Source organism: Corapipo altera, unplaced genomic scaffold (assembly GCF_003945725.1).
Source record: "Corapipo altera isolate COAL_440 unplaced genomic scaffold, ASM394572v1 113, whole genome shotgun sequence".
In the NCBI taxonomy this organism is placed as follows: domain Eukaryota; kingdom Metazoa; phylum Chordata; class Aves; order Passeriformes; family Pipridae; genus Corapipo; species Corapipo altera.
The window spans coordinates 9236545-9257306 of record NW_020884895.1 but is presented as its reverse complement, the minus strand read 5'-3'; the positions used below and the strand labels follow the sequence as shown (position 1 = coordinate 9257306).

The window sequence follows — 20762 nt, the reverse complement described above, 5'->3', positions numbered from 1 at the left end:
GACTTTAAGACACTGTTCTTTTTGGTTTGTTTTAAACACCCCACTTTTATAGCTGCAGTGTGGTAGGTTTTCTCTCAATATATCATTAAAAATAAAGAATTTTTGATGGTAATCTTGAACAAAAAGAAGCATTTCCATGTATTTTCCACAGTAAACAGAAGTCAGCCCTTGGAATTCAGAGATTACATTTTCTAGAAGTCACCACAGGCAATACCCAAAGGAAGATAGTGAAGAATATCCCTGGGCTCCTGAGCTGGGGAAGGAAAGCCACGTGGGAGCAGCCTGCCCAGGAACTGCCAGCGCTTCTTGTTGGAGCCACCAGCACAGCTGTGAATCTTGTGTGCACAATAATCAATCATAATAAAAGTTGTAGTGAGGATTCGGTCTGGAAATGGATTCAGGAGGCACAGATGGAATAACATGGCACAAACTCCTGTGCCTTCCTTTCTGCCAAAGCAGCAACTCACTCACACTGAAGAAAACCCACAGGTAGGTGGGTGGGTGCTGCTGGGTGAGATTTACATGGATTGCTTTCCAGTGCCCATCCCACAGGAGCACAGCTTCCATAAAGTAGAATCATGGAATCATTTAGTTTGGAAAAGACTGTGAGTGTATTCCCAGTGCCCCTGGAGGAATACAGGATGGCTCAGGCTTGCTCAGTGAAAGCATTCAAGTGAGTTTAATTTTCGTGTTCACGCCAAAAAAAAAAAAAAAAGGCAAATCCCACCCCCAGCTGCTGAAAACACGGAAGGTTTGGAATGTTGCACAAAGAGATGGAAGTGTCTGTGGTGTTGCTTTTCTGATCAAGGACACTTGTGCCTATATCAGATATGAGCTGTCCTCCCCAGTGAAAAGGCATTTACCAGTGTTTAGGATTTAACCACGTGAAAAGTGAAAAGCAATTTTCTAACCTTCCTGTGCTACCTTTTCTCTCCTCCTTTTATTCCACATCTCCCCCCACACACCCCAAATTTTAGTTGGCTATTCATGAAGCCAAAAAATCTGCAGTGATGTCCTCACATGCAGACTATAAAAAATAGTTTCCCTAGTAAATGTTAACAGCAGCCATAAAACAGCAAAATAAAATAACCCTAAGAAAAGCAATCAATAAAAATCTGTACAAAAATTAAGTATTGGTGCATGAAATAGGAAAAGGGGCTGAATCCAAATGTTTTACAGAGAAACTTTGAAGCTTTTTCCAGAGAAGATGGGCAAGGAGTAAAATTGATAAATTTTTGCTGACATAATTATACCAGAACAGACAGAAGCAGATTCAAAGCAGAGGCTACAGAGGTGCTTCCTGTTCATCAATGGATATTTCTTCGATAAAGTGGCTGAAAGGAAGACATATTGCAGCTTCCTCCTCCTCACCCAAAAATCTTGAGGTAGGAAAACACCAACAGCCAACAGCCTCACTTGAATAACGGGGTGAGATTCTCCAAGTATGGTAAACCCAAAATATCTGCTGGAGATGACAGTGACCCCACAGTGAACACCCCATCAGTGATGATAACCAGTATGGGACATAGCAAACATCCAAAGATTTATATGGAGCAAACCTTTCACTTGGAAAGCTGTGCTGGGCCACTTCACGACTGGATTTTCAGTCATGATCTTCAAGTAATGCAAAGAAGATCAGTATGAGCAGCCTTGGTGACAAAAAGCTTTCCATTTAACATAAGTGGCATCTGGTGGGAGCAGAAAGATGGGACTCACACACACTGAAAACCACAAAGCAACATTTGTCAGTGTAAAACCAAAGGAATGTAAGGCACTGGGAGGTGACAAAGTTGTGTGGAATTGTTTATAGGAAGCTCCTTGCCATACACTGAGGAACAGAGGGGTGTTTGTCTGAGACAGGATCAGCCAGAAATGAAGTCTGGAGCTTTTGGCATTTTTCCAGCAGCGAGAACAAGAGGTAGGATGAGGGCAGGCGTTGAGGACAAGTCATTGAGAGGGAAGCAGGAAGGGCTCTGGCACCATCAGGATGCACTGAGCCAGTCCCATTCCAGTTATTAGCATGTCCACCTTTGACAGGATGCCTGAGGAGTTTCTCCACGGGACAGCTGCTGGATTGCATCATGTCAGGGCACAGGACAGAGCTATTAATGACTTTTAATGTGATACCCTGTATCCTGACAATGCATCCATTCCATGCCATTAGCAATCCTTAATCCCTGGATCAGGGATATTGATACACCAACCCCAACAGCTCCAAAGGTGTGCAGTGCCCATGTCTGCAGCACTATATACTTAAACCATTAGGCAAAGACCCAAAATGCTGTTTAGTTTACAGGAAAATTAGGACACATCCAGTGTTTTCTGAATTTTCCTTTTCCAGGTGTCCACCTACTCCTGGGTTAATGAGAGAGTGTCACATCCAGCTTTTCAGAAATATAACCAAAAAATATTGCTGCTTATTTTCCTGGCAGACTGCTTGCATCACTTTAATTTAGGAAGCAAAGCATTTCACAATAATCACAGACATGTAAATGAGGCAAAAAAATGGTGTTTATTCTGTTGCTTTCCAAATTGAAGCTGACCTAAATAATTTAATGCAAAATTTACAGCAATGAGAACACACAATTTGGTGGACAAATATGGGAACACACTGAATTAGTTCTACAGAGCTGTTGCTCCTCCTCCTACGTGTACTGAAGTGCTGATGCAACATTTATTTTTGGGGTACAAATGACACTGTGAAAACAATGCAGACGCTCTCCATGTTCCCTCCATTTACAGGGAGAAAGGAGAGCGTGAAAACTGGGAACATGACTATTCCCTGAGAGGGTTTTTGATACTCAGTTGTCAAGAGTTTGCTCTCTACAACACCCTGAAAGGAGGTCGGAGCCGGGTGGGGGTCGGTCTCTTCTCTCAGGTAACAAGTGGCAGGACCAGAAGAAATGTCCTCAAGCTGCCCCAGGGGAGGTTAGACTGGATGGCAGGAAAGATTTCTTCACTGAAAGGGTTGTCTGGAAAAGAAACAGGCTGGAACAGTGGGATCACCATCCCTAGAAGTGTTAAAAAAAGTTGAGGCTGTGGCCCTTGAGGACATGGGTGGCAGTGCTGGGTTAACAGTTTGACTTGATGGTCTTGGAGGGCTTTTCCAACCTGAATGATTCCATGATAGGAAGATGCCCCCAAGGAGTACAGCAAATTATTTCCAACAAATTCTTTCTGCTAAGATGAAAGTATGGCTTAACTTTAGCAAAGAGCAGGGGAAGAAGAGTGGAGGACTGACCCTCCCAGAAGTTTCTCTGCTGCCCCAGACATCACCCAGCAGTTGTGGCAGGAGGGGCTGATGGGAGACGTGTCAACTCAACCCAGCTGATCTGAGATGCTCCATCCAGCAATCAAAACTGTCTCTTCTTCGGGAGCAAAGCACAAATCAGTGTCTCAGCTGATGGGATATAATTAGAGAGTGATCAAAGCACATCAAGCAGATAGACTTGACATCACCGTGCTCACCAATCCTTTTCAGCAAGCTGGAAAATAATCTGGAGTTCCTCCACCCCGAAGCAGGATGTGTGGGAAGCTGGCACAAAGGCATTTCATCTCAGAGGTTTGTTTGCTGTCCATAGCTGTGGATACCTGTGGCAGAACTCAGCATGATTCCCATACCTGCTCTAGTGGGATGCAGGAACCACATCATCTCCCTGTGCTTTAGTGGGCTATAGGGAAAAGTTGTGGACAACAGCATTTGGTCTTTGATGATTTTGTCCTCTAATTTGGCACTCAAGAAAAAGAAAACAATTCTTTCTCTTTTTTATCGTCTCCTTTTTTTTTTTTTTTCTATTCTACACTTTTCCAAAGCTCTTTGTACAATTTTTCAGAAGTGTCATCACTGGCTTCAGAGTATTTTGTCCTATTTATGTAATAATGTATTTCCTCTATTATAAAACAAAGCAGAATAATAATCATCTTCATGAATTTCAACACACTTTATATATTTGAACACCATAAACAAATAAAACTTGAACGAGTTTAAATGCATTAATCATACTTCCAGGTGGACTCAATGCTTTCTTGGACCAGGATTGTGAGTCATTCTTCAGCCATGAACTGAACTAAAGGACAAAGATGAAGCAAAGAGACACCTCAGCATTTCTTTGTGAGGAAAGTCCTGTAGGAATATTTGCTGCATAAACGTAATGCTACTTTTGCCCCAAAGCACTTTAGTCCTTCAGTGTTTCCATAGGTGTCTTTTAAAATCCCTTTGCTCTCAGGTCCAAATCCGCCCAGGTGAAATCAAAGGTTCTTTCTATCAAGCCAAGCAGGACTGAGCAGTCTGTGTTTTGGACACAACCTGAAGATAAATAACTCAGAAGGGTTGTGGATTCTCAGTCCCTGGAGATGGCGAATGCCAGGCTGGATGGGGCTCTGAGCAACCTGGTGTATGGAAGGTGCCCCTGCCCATGGCAGGAGTTTGGAACAAGATGAGTTTTAAGGTCCCTTCCAACCCAAACCATTCTATAATTCTGTGAGTCTATGAAAAAGCCTTTCACAATCTCAGTAACAATCCCAACACTGGACTGAAACCTTTTCTAGTTACAGTCAATGGCTTTTGTCCCCTTCTACAAGATCAATAAGTGACCTGAATATGTAGTTTGCAAGATATTTAGTTCAGCACCCACAGCAGTCCCAGCTGCTTTGCCAGTAATAACAGCCTGTTCTTCAGAGCCCAGCAAAACACAAAATGTCATTCATTTTATTTGGAAATTCTGTCTAAACACATTTGCCACCCGTTTCACTTCGCTGCCACATCAGAAGATACACCCTGACCAACGTCACTTACCCTGAAGACACAGAGGAAAGAGAATAAATGTTATTATTGGTGTCTGAATATTCCTTCTGTGTAAATGCATTTTATACTTTGCTTGGCTTCGACATAATAGAAAGAGCAAGACAAACTTGCATTTTTTTCTACACACACTTTCCTTTTGTCTATTTTTCCAAAATTTTGCATGCTGCATATTGCAAGCTTTTCTTTTTAGTTACACACCTCTAACTATTACCTTGGAACAAAAATTCAGACATATCCAGCAGGAACTGCACCTCGACGTTTCACAGTCAGTGATGCTGGGAAGGATCTGCTACTTTATCTTTTTGCAGTGCCCTGACAGTCTGTTTTTTTCTATTTATTCTGAAAACCTCAGGTAAAATAGTATCTTAGGAATGAACTAATGAAAAACAGCTGCAGTTCTGAGCAGGTTTGTGGGGATGGGAAATTTCTGTGTTTTCTGTGCAGATACCTGATCTGATGTATTAGAATAACCATAAACCACCAGGTTGTGCTGTTGCCCTTAAGCAATATTCATCACCACAGAGCTGGCTCATCTCATGGCTGCTATTCATCTGAAATCCTAGAAAACCAGAAAGAAAGCAAGCCCCTCAGATTCATTTTGCTTCTGATTATACAGCTCAGTATTTTTCACAGGACTTCGTCTCACTTCGAAAACCACCAGCGGTGTTCGCTGAAATTCAGGTAGAAAACAAATTAAAATAAGCAGTAGAAGTAAAATTATTAAAATAACAAAAATAAAATAATAAAAATAAAATAATTTAAAATAATTATTTTAATAAGAATCATCAGTAGCACAGGCTTAGGATGCAAACACTGCACAGCTGACCCTGATGTTACGTACAGTGCAATTTCCAATGAAGCTTCCATTAATTTCATAACTGCACCTAATTTTCACTATTGCATTTCTACCCCTTGCATAGACCATTTCAGTCTTTCAAAACTCTATATTATCTCAAAAATCAAGAGTCTGCCTAGGAGAGAGCACTGAGGATGCCTTGGATAAGTAGGGATTAATGAAGATGTTGGACATGGTGTCCCTTTGCAGTTGGAACCTCAATGCACTGCACTTACCCTTTGAATCTTATGAATGCTTCTGCCATGCTGACCTTATCCATAATTTATTCAGAATATTTTTCAGATTACCCTTTTTGATAATTTATACCTGAATATTTATTTTCCTTGCTCACTTCTGAACAGATTTAATCTTTCCAGGTTCCCCGTTATATAGTTTTTAAGTAAATCACAACTAAACTGAGAAGATTTTTTTTTTCTACAAGACTGGTCACCTCAGACAGTGGTGTGACTCAGGGTTACTTTTCCACCCTGTATGACTAAAGAGATGTGTTAACTGCAGAGATATGTTAACTACAGGGATATGGTAACTGCAGGGAAGTATTAACATTTTTAATTAAATGAAGAATGTGCAAGAATGGCCAAGCAGAATCTGAGCAAAGGTAAATCAACAAATCATAGAATGACAGAATGGTTTGGGTTGGAAGGGACCTTACAGGTCATTCAGTTCCAAGCCCTACCATGGGCAGGGACACCTTCCACTATCCCAGGTTGCTCCAAGCCCTGTCCAACCTGGCCTTGGACACTTCCAGGGATGGGGCAGCCACAGCTTCTCTGGGCAACCTGTGCCAGGGCCTCCTCACCCTCATGGGGAAAAAATTCTTCCCAGTATTTAATCTAAACCTCTCCTCTTTCAGTTTGAAGCCATTCTCCCTTGTTCTGTCACTCCAGGCCTTTGTAAAATTCCCTCTCCAGCCTTCTTATCATCTCCCTTCTGGAACTGAAAAGCCACAATAAGATCTTCTCAGAGCCTTCTCTTCTCCAGGCTGAACAATCTCAACTCTCTCAGCCTTTCCTCATAGCAGAGATGCTCCATCCCTCTACTCAACTCTGTGGCCTTCTCTGGACTCTGTCCAAAACTTTGCAAAAGTGAAGAAGAAGAGCAGACAAAACATAAACTGATGCAAGTAAAACTTCCCAGACAGCAGAAAATGGAGTCTCAGTAAGAGGTGATGCTTTTAGTTTCTGTTGCCAAACAGTTTTTCTTCCTTGAATTCATCCAAGCACTTTTTACAACCTTAGAAACATTCAGCATCCAGAACATCTGGTGACAAAATCCACTGCACTGGGACATGAGCCATGAAAAATGGTTCCTTTCAGTTTGCTTTGAACCCACCCCCTGGGAGCTGTGTATGAGATAAAGGGAAAAGCAAACCTGGTTAAGATTCAAGGCTTGGTCCCGATACTATCCCTCATAAAACTAGGTAATTCCATAAAACCAGTTTTATGGGCTTGTGACACAAGAGATAAGACTGTCCCACAACACAAAACTAAACCAAGATCTCAAATCTTTAAACCTACGTGAAATAACTGAGAGTCACATTTAGAAAGGATTTAGTTGAATTTTAACATCCAAATCACTAAGCATTTGATTATTTATTCTCTTCTTAATATTCCCAAACATTTTAGGATTCTTCCTCAACTACCCTTCAGCTTTTTCCTTGGCTCTAGGGAGCTTTTCCACGCTGTGTCCTTTCCTCCTCAATTGCAACACATACTGTCCTCTAGCTTCCCTCAAAGTACTCCAAGAGAAAAACCTTTTAGCTCAGATTAAAAACAAGGGGAAAGGTTCCTTTTCTTTCATGCACCTCAGTGGGAATACACTGGATCAGGAATTGTTGTAAGACAAGAAACACAACTCAGTTTATTCAGCTCCCAGTGGGGAGCTGGGACCATCCTGGCTTGTGGATCACACTGCAGTGGCATATTACAGGCTGCACAGTTGCTCCCTCTCCTAAAATAGTCTCCCAGAGGATACCACCAGATTTTTAGCTACTGAACAGTAGCACTTTATAGCCTCTTTTTCTATCCATCTATTTAGTAGTGAATGTGTCCTTTCAGAAAGAGGATAATTCTATGTTGGATATTTCCAGATTTCCTCCTCTCCAAATTATCGACAAGCAACTCCTGCTGTGTCCAGTCCAGTGTTATAACCACTGACAAATGTGAATATTAAACCCCAGAACATTTACAAAGTGGTGAAAGAGGGGGAAATCCTCCCCCCTCCCCTTTTGGAATGGTTAAAAATGTTGTCCCATAGATCTATTGAATGCCAGCAGAAAGGTTCACAGAATAAAAACCAACCTAAGGAGATCACTCAGTGGTAGTTTTAGAAGGCTTATGACCCAATCCATCACCAAAGCCTATTATAGAAATTTGAAAACTACAGTGTAAAAGGTAAATTTCTGCCATGGATTAAAAGCTATTCATGAGATAGAGAAAACAAAGGAGAAGAAAAAAGATCTAATTCTTGCCATACAGAGAGGTTAATATGGAGTGCCCCGAGACTTGCTGCTGGGACTGATTTTTTTTTGTCCCTTTAAATCCCTGTCATAATGCAAAAAGTCTGGGCTTACTCAGCAAATATTCTGCACTCCTCTCTTACAATAAATACCTGTGCTTCAGCTCAGATTGGAATAGCACCCACCAGACTATCAGGGCACACAGGGAGGAAGCTCAATCTCCAAGTGGTTCCACTTCAGCAAAAACATCCCAAGGGGGGGATCTCCCCTTGGTTGCTCATAAATCAGAACAAAGACAATCTTTCTTTTCAACATTCCACATGTCTGAAGCTCTGCAAGGCAGATAAAACACATTTTTCCCTCTTATATACTAAAAAAAATAAAATATATGGGAACCATGCTGCTGCTGTGGAACACATTGCTGTTATATCTGAGTGAATGGCATGAAGCATCAAAAGGAGTCTTTAAATACAAAGTAAAACCTTAAAGGTTTAAGTGATAACATGCATGTATGCAGATGTTCAGCATGGAAGTAATGATATATATATTTATACAACTCATAATAATAAATATATGTATCTATAAATAATGAACATATATATATATTTATTTTTATATATATACACACAGATAGCTCATTTTCTAGTAAATGCAGCTATCTGGAAAAAGTAGTAAAGGAAGTTTCATCCAGATGAAGATTGATGAATCTACCAATACAGACATTAATGGATTCAGAGATGGTTGCTTAACTCTTAAAATAAACTAAATCTAAAAAATGCAGTAAAAAATGTCTGGTTATTCTTCAAAAGCAGCCAAAAATGGTTAATGTGTTGCAAGTGACTGCCAGTAAAAAAAGATAAAGGTCAATTAAAAAGTTTGTTGTTATTATACATCTTCTTGATTTTGAATTCAGGTTCAGTCACGACGAAGAAAACACGGCAAACACTCAGAAGGAGTGAACAGAAATGTCTTCTAGGCAACAAAAGCTCTGAGAATTGTGAGAAAAAGCAGTTTTACACCTGGTTCTGCTCCTTTTTGACCAGAAACTCAGAAAAAGTCTTTCAACTGGGCAGTGTCTCCAACTGTGTGCAGATAGCAAGATACAAATACGATAAATATGATTCAGAACATAAATTGATTTACAGTCAGTTCAGCCCAAAAGTTGTCCTGGTGGTGTTTTTCATAGGCATCATGGCAGGAGGACTGGGAAGAAAACAAAGTTGAACATTTAATTTCCAGTGTCAGGTGATGAAACAATGAGCTCAGAAATTGTTAAGCCAACCTATGTGGATAAGTGGGACTGTGGAATATTTTCATTTGTGTTACGAATAACGACGCCTAAAATATCCCATTTGTCTAAAAATGTTTTTGGGAGCTTTCCCAACTTACACAGCACTTTTGCCCTTTTGAGAATAACGTAGAAGTGAAGGCAATAACTGTGTTTTATTTAAGGTTGTGTGCAGCACATGTAAAGCATTCAACTTCTACTCAAGATTAGCAGCTGGGAAATCTTGACAGTCCCTCTTCTGATGGAAATCAACAGTGGATTTCCCACTTGAAAGGAATTCAGGGAGTATCCCTGATTTTATTGGTATTGGTAAGAATATCTGTAATTTTTTTTTTAAATATGGATTTTCCAGTGCCTCCTTTTCCTTTCTCTTGTTCTGAGATAGAAAGATTATGGTAAAGCTGAGTTTACTTGTTTATTTTGTTAAAAATGTAGCATCTCCCTTTCCTTATATGCCTCAGTGTTACTTAGCTGATAAGAGCAGAGTTTAATTAAGCTAGAGAGGTCCACTAGCCATAATAAACCCCAAAACATCTATTTGCTGGAGCAGGCTGGTAACTCCTGCCTACCTTTTTCCTTCTGAACATGTTGTTAACAAAAATCAGAATTGGGTTTTTTTCACAGTATAGTTCCTCAAGACCTACTGTGTCATGCCCAGATCTCTACTGTTATAAAAAATCATCATATATTATTTCACTCATTACTTGATTAAGCATAATCTTATAGTTTCTTACCCACTTTGCTCCTAATGTAAAACCTTTGAAAATCTCAGTCACCGGTGATTAGAAACCTTACTCCCCTTTCTAGATAAATGTATAACAAAATTTCATTATGAATTTTATAATTTCTTCTTGTATTCTCCCTTCCTGGGTGGTTCTTTATGGTTAGATTTATAAGAAGGAAACATCTTTATTAGCTGCACCATATTTCTAAGCCAAGTCAACCTGTTTCAGTCTATCAGGGTTTTTGAGGATAACAAAAAATTTACTTTCCCAGCATCACCCTGTCCCTATTTGAGAGCATCACTCTTGATGTGGAAGGATCAGAAATATATAAATACATCATTATTTCATTTTATTTCTTAGAGCTCAGTGCAGACCATCAAAAGTGATAGTTTCAAGACTTAAAAAAAGAAACACTTTTTGGAAAATACTTATTCTACTCAGAAATTAAGGTCCACTGGACTGTCCAGAGTCAGTCCTTGTTCCTTCCTCATTTGGTGTACAGGACCCCTGGAGCTGTTCTGGCCTCATCCACCCCATCTGCTTTGCAGCTTTGTTTTTGGGGAGAGAAATGACAGAAGACCATTTCTTGAATCAGAGAAACTCTGGGAACAGGGATAAAGAAGCAAAGGAAATAAAAGCAGAGCAAGTGGTGCAAAGCAGGGCTGGGATGTCCTGGAGCGAATACTGAGACCGAATTTGTCCTGTCACTGAATGGTCTGCAGGCTCTTTGCATGGCACTGAGACAGGAGGAGCTGGGTTTCCAGACTCTTCTTTTCCACATTTCTCTCAGATTCCTTCTTTTCTCTGCAGCTTTGCACCAATATTCCCCTCTGCCAGGTACTGAGAGAACTGATTTGGTTCCAGGCAGGAGGCAACTGTTTTCCCTGTGCAGACCATGCACCCACACGCCCCAATACACACACACCTCTCAGTGGAAACTTCTCCAGCTGTATTTTCTCTCCAGAAAGCTGCTTTATGTAATTCCATATTGACTGAAAGGATTTTCAGGGGAAAATACATCCAAATTAAAATCAACCACTTTAAAAACATGGAAAGAAAATTGCTGTGTAACAGTCATATTCCTGCCAGAGAAAACCAGGTGTAGAAAGGGAAGAAAAGCCTTTCTAAGGGTTTTAGAGCTGGGAAAGCCTGGGAACTTCATGTTTAAGGATTCTTAGAAATGCATTGATTTAGTGCTGTTGCTCACTGAAAGTGTGCTGGCTATGGAAAAATGCAGAGAGGTTTATGCCAAGGTTGAGAAGATGAGGAGCTGTGGGATCCTGACAGAGCAGCCTGGCTTCTCCAGGGTCCAAAAACCTGAGCACAAACGCTGGCAAATCTATAAAATGAGATCAATCCCAGGAGAGAGAATGCAAAGATTTAACTGACTGCTACTGCAGCATCACACGTGTTAATCAGAAGTTACCAGCAGCATCGACCCCAGGGCTGTGACTGCTAATAATTAACTTAATTGTGCCACAGTCAACCCCTGGCTGCTGCAGGAGCCCTTGGGGCCAGCTGGGAGACAAAAGGAAAAGGAGAAGGGAAAAGCTGAGCACAACTCCTGTGTCCTGAGGAAGCTGGAGAAGAAGGAATAATCACTCAGAGCTTGTCTCTGAGCAATCAGGCATGTTACATTATGGCTGGAATTTTTAACTGTGAAGGCTCTGAGATATCACCAGTGCCTTGTTGAGCTGTGACCAAGGATTAGCTGCAAACAACCTCTGAGGAGCTTCTCCAGCCCTGAAAGCTCAGAACCCTCCCAGCATAAGCAAAGAGCACCCTGGGAAGGCACCATGGAGTGCTGGTAGATCTCAGAGTCTGAGCTTTGCTGACCTCATGGCACGACTGCAGCACAAAGAAAGACACATTTGAAGCATCCACCTTTCTGCCACCCCTTCTGTACCAGTGGAGGAGCAGGGAATGAGCTCAGAAGTGTGTGACCTGTGGGTTCTGTTTATAACCAGCGTGATCAGCCAGAGAGAGGAAGAGCTGAGAAACTGCAGCACAAGTGTGAGTGCATTTATTATGGCTGGAGTTTTGATGATTGGGAAACTCCCAGTGGGATCTGGGAGATGCAAGCAGCTGACATTTAAAACATTTTAATTCCACCTTCATGTCCTGCTAGCACTTTAAAGAGAAAAGAATTCATGCAGTTTCCTTCCACTCTGATGCCTCATTTTACCTCATTCAGTTTACACCATCTAATGCTAATTCTACCTCCAGTATTTTCTGCAAGGGCTGACATTGATTTTTTTTGCACCTATTTTAGATTTTTTTTTTTTAATGTTTAGATTTAGATGATGTGTTTTGCTCCTCTGCAGCTCAGATGGTTCCTACACCGGTCACATTTGCACAGGGGTTACCCCACCTCGGTGAAAACCATCCCCTTGCTTTTCCATATATCTGTACATATTGTAGTCTCTCAGTGTCCCCCAGTGGGGCACAGAGGTCTATATGTCCCTTTTGTGGTCTAAGAAGAGATTTTTCAGTAGTAAAATGTAATAGCAAAGTATTGCAATATATTTAAGTGCTTATCCATTCTCCAGAGCATATAGGGCCCTGAGCAACCTGATCTGGTGGGTGCCATGCCTGCCCATGGCAAGGGGTTGGAAATGATGATCTTTAGAGTCCTTCCAACCTTCTGTTCCTTCCCATGATTTAGGATTCCTTTCTATATTTTGCGTTTTCAACAATAAAGAGCGTAGAAAGGACCAACAACACGATATTTTCAGCCATCAGCAATCAGTTCATTCTAGTTTGGAGATCCCAAAATAGAGGAAACACACAGACACACACCCTGATTTCCTGCTTAACACCTTTAGTCCATGCTGTGTGAGCAGCTCAAAGCCCAGGGCCAGGCATGTCTAGCAGCCTGCCCTGGGCTCGGGGGACAGTTCAGTTCATTTTCCCAGATTCTCATGGCTGGCTGGACCTCAGAACACCCTCCAGCTCTTCTGGGCCAGTGCCAGAGGCAAAGTTTGCAGGACCAGCAGCCTCTAAGGGGCCGGTCCAGAGTTCGGGATAAAGGACAGGGGAGCACCCGGAGCCCTGGGTGAGGAGCTGTCACAGCTCCAGCTGGTTCTGCTCGCACCCTCCGCCCTCGGAAATGTCAGACCCGCGGAGATGGCACCAAATTAACACAGAAATGAGGGGAAAAGCAACAGCTCTTCGTTTGTTTACTCCGACCCGCCTGTCTGATCGCATCAGCGCTGCCACCTCTCCCGCTCCTATCACTCCTGTCTCCGAAAAGGAAGCAGAAAAGACCAACCTTGAAAGCTGATTTTCCCGTCTGGCTGCTTCTCCTGTCGAATAACAGAGCCAAGAGCCGGCTACCAAAGTAGTCAAACTATTTATACCCCCAAATGCTGGTTAACCCCCGAGATAAGCGGGAGGTTGAGGAGCCAGGAACAGCACATGACTCCAAAGATGGGCTATTTTTTCTCTGTAAATAAGGTACTGCAGTAAGGGTGCTTTGGCAAACAACTGAATGAACCACACACGTTTCTGCTCAGCTGTGTTTACTCATCTGTGCTGTTCCTGCTTTGCTGAGACCTTTCCCAGTTATTGCATGTTTATAGTCACTGGTAGGATCGGAGTTTTTTGTTAGTTTTTCAATTCCTTCCAAGCTCCAAAAGAAGCACATGCAGATTTAATTGTTTTCTATAACTGTTTGTGGTTTTAATTCACAGGATGGATTTGTCATTTGAGTGGAATTTAGATTCCACATTGCTTTTCTTAGAAATAAAAAAAGCATTAAAATATAATATAACAATGAGGGAGACATTCAATTCAGTTATTCAGTTTTCATGGTGTTGCTTGGCTGGATGAGTGGTGAGACATCAGCGAGAAAGGGCTGTGTTCTGGTCAGGTCCCTGATGGGGCATTGAACTACTTTCTTTTCCACTTCCAACTTTTTTGAAGAAAAATAAAACCGTTTCGTTGTGGCTTTTTGGTTGAGTGGTTGGTTTGGTTTGTAGTTTTATAGAAGTATTTTCTGCGAATATTTTGATTGAATATAAAACCCCAAATTTTGCTGCGGAAGGAAAACACCTGAAAAATAATTCAAATTGAAGAAACTCCACTGTTCAGTCCTCAGCAAATCTGCAACGCTGTCACTCTCACATTGTCATTGACTGTATTTTAGTCCTATGTGTATTTGCCATCTGCATTACAAACTCTTGAGCCTGAGCCATTTATGTCCTGAGTTTTGGCCAACTAAAACAACACAAGCAAGTTCAGCTGGAAATAACATTTGCCTGACTCCAGCTGCTTCCATGATCGTCCTCAGCTTCAGTCTGGTGTTATTATGCTCTTGATTCCATGTAATGAAACATTTTAAGAGGATCAAAAGTGACCACGCCCTAAGCAGCAGAGAGAGTGGAGCCACTCAGGAGGTGTCCAAGGCCAGGCTTGGAGAAACCTGGGCTAGTGGAAGGTGTCCCTGCCCATGGCAAGGGGTGGAATGTGATGAGTTTAAGGTCCATTCCAACCCAAACCAGTCTGATTTTATGATTTTGTGATTCATTCAGTGGTAAAGCACAAACAGGTGGCACAGCCAGGCCATGATTAGCTTGTTAAGCCAATGGTAAAAATTAACTGGTAACAGCTGGTAATGGTAACACCAGAAACAGGGGTGGGAACAGGTGCTGTGGGTGACACAGACCTTGAGCCTTTTGAGAGAGGGGAGTGCTGGGGCCTGGGTGGATCTTCCAGGTACCACCAGCTGGTTTTCCAGCTTTAAATCTGTGCTGCCAGACCTTTGTTGGTACCTGTTGTTCTGGGACCCCTCACACACCCTGATTCCAACAGGCAAGGCTTTCCCCCTTTACACCTGGAGCAGTTTCTGTGCTCAGCCTCTGCCCATGCCCACACATCACATTCCCTGCTCCAGAACGATCCTGTTCAGCACCAACAAACCCACTCAGGAGATTTTATTGAGGGTATGTGTATTTAAGATGTTAAATTACAGATGCATGTTCAGTTTTTAGCTGAAAAGACCACAGCAGGTCCTGGGGGAAGCTGATGAGTGCAGTGTATAAGCAGGTCTTGAAGGACAGTTGGACCAGGAAAATGGTTTATAGGTTGAGAAACTCATCAGGAAACTGGACGGGAGTCTCTCAGTTGGGGTTTCTGTTTATTTCTACAGTATTAAAGACAACATGGCTTGCTTTATGTAAGTTTTCGGTAAATATTATTGTACCTAAGATATATTTCACTAGTGCCAACAGTGTATTATTTTACCCAAATGAACTGCTGGGATGATTATTTTGATTATTTTTCTGTGGAAAACACTCACTGAGGCCATGATATTTCACCCCTGGGTGTTAGATTTATTCTATACACATTAAGACAGCTCTGGCTTTCAGTATTGTAATTTGGAAATACAATCTAAACACACTTCACAAGAATTTACTGTCTCTTTTGATCCTTGACCTGTTTATATGGTAATTATTAACCAGCCTAATTCTGAGAACTGTGTTCATGTTATGTTTTTACACAAGATACCTTGGCATGATAAAATGATGCCTAATACAAGTCAAGGTTGCTTTTGCTCAACCAGAACAGTCACATTAATTCTAAATTCAGTGTAAACAAGAAGCAGAATAAATGTTTTCCAAGTAGAAGAACAAACCTGGCAAGGAATAAAACGTATTCATGCTTTTAAGTTCATAATATGAGTGTGCAGAAATACAGAATCTCGGTTTTCAAGGATGTCAGGACATTTTACAGGCTATGGTATCTTTTTCCCTTTAGTTTTGAGCTAATTCTTTATTTTAGCCAGCCTTAATCTGTTTCATTCCAGGTATTTATAATTTGTACATATATCCAAGATTGAATTTGGGGCTGATTTTGAATGTCTTTTCAGGTAAGTGCAAATCAGAGCACAGGTTGAATTTATCTGGGGATAAAGTACCAGCACAGAAATCCCCCACTATGAACTTATTCTGACTCACATAATAGCAAGACTCCAGTGCTGTCAGTGATGCTGTCACAGTCTGTGTAAGGATCAGAAGAGTTACTGGTTTTAATAACTTATTATTACATGATTTTTCACATCACTGCTTCCTTGACTTCAAGAAAGTCATCTCCTACACCATACTCAGATAAACCATACACATTCAGTTTTATAATTCACTTTCTATAAAATATCTTTTCCAGACATCCTACTTTTCATTTTCTGAATATTTCTTGTTTTCATTGTCAGATTGGAAATTAGGTTGCAGAATTAAACAGATCATTCCAGTAATGGTCTCCATGGACAAGATGCCACCTCTTCCCTGCTTTTTCTTCTTCCTGTCCTTGCTCTTTCTTGCAGCACTTTGCTAACACTTTATATTCAGCTTCTTATCCAAGATCCTTGTTTCTGCAGTGCAGGATATGTTGATTTTCTAAGCATAAATATGTGACATTGCAGATGTACAAAACATGTTTGTCTACAGTAAAATACATGTGATTTAGACTTGGACGTGGCAAACCTTCCCCAGTAGTTCTTTAATCCACATTTCATTGTATCAAATCAGAAATGGCCAGAAACTATTTTTCAATGTGTTTTAACATAGGCTGTCGTAGTGTGAAAAGTCTAAAAGCAGTGGTTTAATGTTACCCAAGTGTACTATTGATCATTAAAACTGGTACTAGAGTGAGTGAAGTCCTGTACTTTAACACCTACTGAAATATGTGGTATAGATCCTCCTCTAGTGTAAATAGTCATGCTAAAATCAAAATGAATAAACCTGTGATCATTTATGCCAAGTAAGAGCTGGCATTTCCTAAGTTTACAAATATTTAGCTGTATTTTAAATTGCCTTTTTCATATCGAAAGCAAAAAAAAAAAAAACGACTTCTTTATTTATCATCTGAAATTTGTCTTTGCTTCCTACTTTTGGGAACCAAAACACAGAGGGTGGAAAAAAAGCAGAAACTGCTGAATAGAAATAGCTCCCTCCCCTGTCGTGAGCTGTGTTATGGCATAGAAGTCAGCTTTTTACAGTTTTCTCTTTGCTTAATATTTTTTAGTCAAGCTCTTTGCTGTGCAAATGAGTGGGCACACACAAATAAACAAATTTACTAATGGCCTTTAATGTTGTCAATAATTTTAAGATCTAAAGACTTAAGAAAATAATGTGGCCAGAGAGGAAAACTGAGTAAGAGTCTTACACCACCTGTAGTCATCATTTCTAGCAGAAAAAACCAACCAATCTCAGACAAATCGTGGTAAAAAATGTCCTCTGCCAACAAATCTTTGGGTTACTGCTACAAATACCCTCATTTCCCATGCCAGTAAAGCCTTTTTTTGCCTCTGAGTGGAGCAAAACAGTTTGAAGATAATGACTTGAATACTACATTTGAGAAAAGACTGTAATCTTAATCAGGGAGGGGTGGAAGCAGAGAGAAGATTACACAATCAAAAGATAGGAAGAGTGTTTATTCATTATTAAGAACAATTTATCCTCTGCTATTTCTGCATCTCCTGGTGTAGGCTTTAAAACACATGGAACTTGCACAGGAAGGGGCTGGGAGGAGACAGGAATCTTTTTAAGGCACATGTATTTCATGGTAACCTGGGGAATAGGAAAGATTACTCTCTGCATCTCAATAGCTGGCATTCAATCTGATTTTTAGAAATCTCAGACCATAGGACTTCCATCTCTTCTATTATTCAACAGTTTAATATCTGCATTTCTTGATATTTACATCAAATGTCTTTCATCCCTTATAATATATTCCCTTCACCTGTTAAAATTCTACTGTCATATAACAGAGTGAATAATTATTATCCTTTCTACAGGCTTATGTCCTCAGACACTTGAAAGCTGTTATTGTGTTCCTGCTTATTCCCTATTTGGCCAAATTATAACTGCTTAATTCTCTTCATTTTTCTTCCCGCTTCAGTTCTCACAAAACCCCTTAATTTTTTATTCTGTCTCTCCTCTGATTCCCTTCCAATGCAACATCTTTCTGGGAGAGCATTTCTCAGAGTTGCCTGCAATGGCCAGAGCAAGGTTCCAGATAATCCCTGCTCTGTCACTGCCATCCATGGCCAAAATCCTTTGAAGTCCATGGCTGAGCTTCCAGTGGATGCGAAGGGTGCTGGATCTTAAACTTGTATTTTACTTTTTATGCTTCCTGTGACATCCTCCAACTCTATTCTCCATTGCTACTGTTCCATTTCCTAAATTACTGGTTCATCTTCTGATTAGTTCTGTGCTTTCTGTTGGCTTTGTGTTTGCAGTAAAATAATTTTCCTCCCTCGCTGAATCTGTTTTGGCCAATGTGCACCCACGCTTCCTCACAGAACCTCTTTATTTCACTCTCCTTATTGACATTTCAAATCTTCTAGAATGAGCATAATCTGTGTGTTTAATTAAGATCTCAATTATGTCCTTTTTCTAAATCATTAATGAAGATATGAAGTAAACCCAGGCTAACAATCAGTGTGTGTTACCCCACTGGACATTTCCAACCATCTCGTTTCACAGCTGTTTGTCGTCATTTTTTTCATTTGTCTTTTAGCCAATATTCAATCCACACACCATTGTCTCCAGCCAAGCAGACTTGAATTAATTTTTCAATTAAGATTTCATGAGACAGTGTCAAATGCTGCACTAAAATCCAAATATCTGTCAACTCCCATACTGGGGGGGGTTTATTATTTTTCTTTACTTTTTTTTTTCCCCTGCTCCGTCTGTTTAAAGGTTATTCCTTCACACAAAGGCATCAACAACTATCCCACATCTGGATCACTTTAAAATTGTGCTTGTCAGCAGGTAGACTTGAATTACCTGTTTGTCTAAACACCATTTAGCTGAGGGTTTACAGACCATGAAGAGACATCTCTCTCCTTCACTCTGCAGAGTGACTGGTGAAAGCTGGAGGAGTTACAGGCTTGTTCTAACTAAATCCACTCTCAGACTCCTAAAGCTCTCCATTATTTTAGTTTACACAGATTGAAAATACTTTCTGTCCCTTCCTTATCATGATCCAAAATGCAGCAGATGAATCTGTAGCTGCATTCACTGATTTTTATGCCAACTAGAGAAATGTCTTTCCACCTCCATCATCTGGTGTCCGTGGTGTGCCCAAACCAGCAAACCCAGCCTTCCTAAATCCAGAGTGCTCCTCCTCAAAGGGTCTAAGGATTTGAATGTTGACAGTTTCATTCCTTTCCATTAATCCTCTGATATTTCCATTGCTTTCAGAGGGACTAATCATGTAGAGAAGTGCTGTTAATGTTAATTAAAATAGTCTAACTTGGATTTTTTTTAGAGCTGCTCTGTGCTTCTCTTGTTGAGGGGAAAAGATGGTAACCTGTTGTATTAACACATTATCCAATTTAGTTAATTCCTTTCATTCACTGAAAAGAGTCATGAAATAATTGTTCTTGTCTCTATTAACTTGCAGTGTCCTGGATCCTCACTCTTTGCTAAGGAAGTTTCATGTGATTAAAAAGATAGTAAGTTTCTATGAACATATCATTTGTGTCCAATTAAAAGTAAATCTCCAGCCACTAGAATGGATTTCGAATTAATTCACAGTGACTAATTAGAAGGCGTTTCTTCATTTATTCTAGAAGAATATTACAGGAAAAACATTTTATAATATATTCACATTCCTGCCAACACAGAGGAACCAATAAACAAGTTTTGAAGAATTAAAGTGCTTTCTCCTTCTGTGAGAGACCATCAATGTCCAATTTTTCAGTAGCCAGAGACTCAGATTAATTGCTGAAGGATTATGTATTTCTTTTTTTAAAAAATCACATCTGAATCTATGAAAGATTTAAAGAGGCTTTTGAATAATGAAGAAATCCATTGAAATTAAAGAAAGCCAATGGCTTCTATTTTATTGCAAACATATTTTAAGGCTTGACAACAGTTGCAGTGTTCCCCTAATTTTTGCTGTAAAAGGGAAGTAAAACAATAGTTTATTGTGGCAATACTTCATACTGCCCTACTTCTGTAAATTGTCTTTAAGCTCTAGGGTAAGAACAGAACATTCATGTTTTTAAATTGGATACAAAATGCTGTTTCTATGCAGTGGCTGCTGTAGCATAAATTGCTATACAGAGACTACCAGATATTTCTGAACACAACGATGCTCAGCGAGTTGGGGATGTTTCTTACCTTGCTTCACCTGCAACACTCGTAGTCTGTGCTCCTTTGAAATGTTTTCCAATGTTTGGAAGGTAGAACACAGACCTGGAAAATGTTTCCTGCTCGTGGGAAGTTGCAGAGTTCTCCTTGAAACAGCCCCCAAACTCTCCGAGCTGTCCCAAAGTTTTGCAATGTTGTAGCACAGCTAATTTATAATATAAATTGGGTGACTGGTGTGAACCTGGATCTTGCACTGTGATTTTTTTTTATGAGGACATAACTTTCTACACACAATAATGGAGAGAAAATAGTCCTTATTAAAATTTCATTGGAGAGCAGCAGAGGGTCGTGTGTGGTGTCAGGGAGGTGCTGCTCCCTCCAGATGCCACCGAGGAGGGGCCAAAGGGTGGCCTTGCCTTGTGCCTTCTTGGACAGACAATAGCATGGTGATGGATTTGTTCTGTGGGGTGGGTGCTGTGCTGGTCCAGCAGAAGCAGCACCTTCCTTGGTGTCCTAGTTAGAACAGCTGGGACC

The 20762-nt window shown here is 40.6% G+C and overlaps 1 protein-coding gene and 1 long non-coding RNA gene across 2 annotated transcripts in view; one reads left to right on the top strand and one right to left on the bottom strand.

Annotated features, from left to right (window-relative positions):
* BCHE (butyrylcholinesterase) overlaps nt 1-13668 on the bottom strand; it is a 53238-nt gene extending 39570 nt beyond the window's left edge. Inside the window, exon 1 of the mRNA XM_027647326.1 lies at nt 13403-13668. The gene's annotated coding sequence lies outside the window, so the exon portion shown is untranslated. The remainder of the gene's footprint in view (nt 1-13402) is intronic.
* Nucleotides 13669-14808: 1140 nt separating this feature from the next.
* LOC113949170 overlaps nt 14809-20762 on the top strand; it is a 52727-nt gene continuing 46773 nt past the window's right edge. Inside the window, exon 1 of the long non-coding RNA XR_003528373.1 lies at nt 14809-15074. This is a non-coding gene — a long non-coding RNA (uncharacterized LOC113949170). The remainder of the gene's footprint in view (nt 15075-20762) is intronic.